Source organism: Dasypus novemcinctus, chromosome 1 (assembly GCF_030445035.2).
Source record: "Dasypus novemcinctus isolate mDasNov1 chromosome 1, mDasNov1.1.hap2, whole genome shotgun sequence".
In the NCBI taxonomy this organism is placed as follows: domain Eukaryota; kingdom Metazoa; phylum Chordata; class Mammalia; order Cingulata; family Dasypodidae; genus Dasypus; species Dasypus novemcinctus.
In genome coordinates this window covers 43476551-43480146 of record NC_080673.1, presented here as the reverse complement: position 1 = coordinate 43480146, position 3596 = coordinate 43476551, and positions in this window count along the sequence as shown.

The window sequence follows — 3596 nt, the reverse complement described above, 5'->3', positions numbered from 1 at the left end:
TTGTTTCTAGGTGGATTAACTGAGATGTTCAGGAAATGTGCAGCACAGTATCAAGTATATGGTAAACACTCATCAAATGCTATTTCATTATTTTTCCAGTTGAAGGGGCAATTGATAATGCTTTGGAGATTATTTTCCTGGTTACGTGATGCTTATATGTATTTATCCTCTGACTTTTAAACTCACTGGTTGTGACTGAGAATGCATATGGTATGTGCATTTTTAAAAGAGCTTTTAATTTTTGTTTTAGTTTTTAATTCTTCGGAACCATCTGGTTTCTACTCCCTGAATCCAGCTACCAGCTGGCCCATCATCTTTATTCACACTCTTGCTGCATCACCCTATAATCAAAGAGAATAAGAAAATTTATTTGGGAACCAAAGCTATAAATAGCTTTAAAGATCTTGTGTTTGATATAAAGATTCTTGGCCCTACCTCCTCTCTAACCCCCAAACCACATTTATAGCAACCAGGTGGGTCATTATCCAAATGAAGATTATCCAGTCTCCTAAGTCAGGTTGAAGAAAAGTTTGATATTACCCCTGAATAAACCATGAGGCTTTTGATCATTCTGAATAATTCATGTATTCAACAAATATTTATTTGGCTCTTACTTTGAACAAGGAGATGTGATAGGAACTGAAGTGAATAATGAACTATAGAATTCTAAGTTAGTATTCATTGATTCATTCTTTCAGCAAATATGCATTAAGCATAATCGGCTCTGGGCCAGATACTGGGAATACAAAGATGAATACGATATAGTCTCTGCCTCAAAAATCTGAATCCATATGAAATAAATGAACAGAACTGGAAATGTAAGCAATCGTATTTTATCTCAGGGAAAGTTTGTAAGATGGAAAGTAAACTAATTATTGAGTACTGAGTACCCACCGTGACCAGAATGCTATACTGTGCTGTGTTTTCAAATATGCCAACACACATTTTCACTTGATCCTTATGCCCACTCTAAGAGAGGGGTATTCAGTTTGCTTTTTTGGTCCATGAGGTAATTGACTTGGTGAGACTATGTAACTTTTCCAAACTAGTAGTAATAGCAGCAGCTAACTTTCATTGGTCCAAGTACAGTGCTTTAAATTTCATTTAATCTTCACAAGAATCCTATATGGTGGGTACTATTATTTTCATATTCTCTAATGAGGAAACAGAGGTCTCAGGAGTTTAAGTAAATGCTGCAATTTCACACAGCAGGCAGTGGAACCAGGGCACAGCCCAGGCTGGTCGCTTCCTGACCTATTACTCTCGATGCCTGGGCAAGAGTTCCCTGGAGACGAAGAAGAGGGCCAGCACAGAAACCCCAGCTGGCCCAACGTCAGACAGCATGCTCTTTCTACCAGATTGTTTCCTAAAGCTCTGATCCATATCTGGTGAAAGAAGCTGGACTCCTAGACTTTTTGAACGATTTTAATGAGATGAGGTTGAAAACGAACTGCATAATGGAATAGGATCAAATAGTTTGAGGTGGGCGATTGCTTCTACCAAGAACCAACCAGAAAAGCCAGATAAAATGTAAAACTCGTTTCATGTGAAAGCATCCAAGACCTGAAGAAGGGGGACTTGAGGGCTAGAATTCCAAAGAAGCTGGGGATCTGAGCCTCTTTTTTTCCTGGGCGCATTTACTAATTTTGGATGGGGGCTAGAAACTGAGATTTGAGGTTTGGCCCAAGCAGAGACTAGGCTGTGGGAAAGAAAAAATGGCGAACTGTAGGCAGTTGTCACTCCAGGGTTGGGTGACCAAATCGGAGATTCCCAGGGCCTCAAATGCACTCCCTGCTTAGCATTCAAGACTTTGCTAATTCTGAAATTGCATGTTGCAAGAATTTTAAAACTTTGGTGTAAAAACTCTGATAACCACAACCGACTCATAACCATGGTCTCTGGGTGTTGAGGAGACAAAAATTTGCCAAGCTCTGAATTTAAGCCTTGGAGGTCTATGCCCTGGGAAGTGAAACAACCAGAGGTACAATGCTGAGGCTTACCAAAATTCAAACCAGCCTTGACACACCTAAATGTGGGAAATTAGAACAATAGGATTTCCTAGCAATATGAAGCTAAAGGTTGTAGTCTATATTTGCGTAGCCTACAGATTTGAACTATCTACAAAAACTAGTTCAATGTATTTTTCTCTTTATTCAACCTACCACCTCAAGTTACAGGTCTCTGAAAAATATGAGGAATCAGAAGTGTGCAATAAACTTTCAAAACAGTTGATTCTATTTAATTGTAGTATTTTAATACCAACCCTTAAATGCAGGCAGTCAGTTATTTCTGCAGAGCTAGGTATTTGCTCAATTTGAGACTTCTGAAAGTGTCATATTTTAATATCCTTTAAGACCTTCTGGGGGCCTATTCCTTCATTTATTCTTAGAAAATGTGCCAATGCCTCAATGATGTAAATGAAAACTTTAATTAAATATTACAGCAAACAGGGACTTTTAACCAATACTAAACTATATTGAAGTCAAGGGTGTTTCTTCCTAATTTGGAGTCAGCCAAATTCAGACTCCAGACACAGGGAAAATGCAGAACAGGACTATCAGTCTTCTTTTTGTTCAAAACAGATGACTCGGTAAGTATTTGCCTAGATAAAAATAACAGCATTCCTTCCCCAAGTCATCAGCTGGACAGTCTAGCCTGCTCATATTTTTTTAACCCAGTCAGGGGAATTAAGGTCAAAAGGCTATGTACTCTTAATTAATTTTTTTTCCCACAATAGACTACATGTAAAAATTTGTCTACCTTTAATAGTTTTCTTGAATGATTTCCCTACTTCTCATTATGGAAAATGTAATAAGTTTATCTTAAATTGCTACTAAATTTCTTCTCTTTCACTGAGTTTCACATTATTACCAGAGAAGCAGAATTGTTTCTATCAAATTGTTATTCAGCTTTCTTTTTGAAAGTTTCTAATAATTTCAGTGACAACAAACTTGCTTCTTGCTTGGATAATTCCATCTGTTGATGACAATGTACAATGTTATATATCAATTAAACAATGTTAGTATTTTCATTGTGTTGTTTCATTTGTATAATTCCTATCCTAAAATTATTTATATTTTTATTCAATTCAGATAGAAATTTGTCACATATTCTCTCTTTCTTTTTTTTTAACCTTCTTATGTCTTCTCTTTATTCCATCTCAAAAATTTAATGTAAGCATGAATAAATATATTTGGCATTTTAGGATAATGTATCAGTGGTAGACCAGACTCTTCCACTATTGTATCACCTTCCAATTAATCTACACAACTCCCCACCTCCATCCACACACATGTACATATATACACTGCTAAAACAAGAGAGAAACTGCTAAAATAAAAAAGAGATTAGGGAAAAAAAAAAAAAAAAGCTATGTGAACTTGTAAGGTAAATGCCAAAGCCCTCACTTTAAAAATTCAATTATAATTTATTGCTCTTATAAAAAAGTTATAGTGAAAAGTAATGGATGGCATGATTTGGGATATTAAAGAATTGTGAGGATGGCGGAGCTATTTGTATCCCAGCTGAGAATATTTCAGGGCCTTCTTGAAGCCTGCATGTGATGTTTTTTTATTTTAATAATTCATTAGATACTC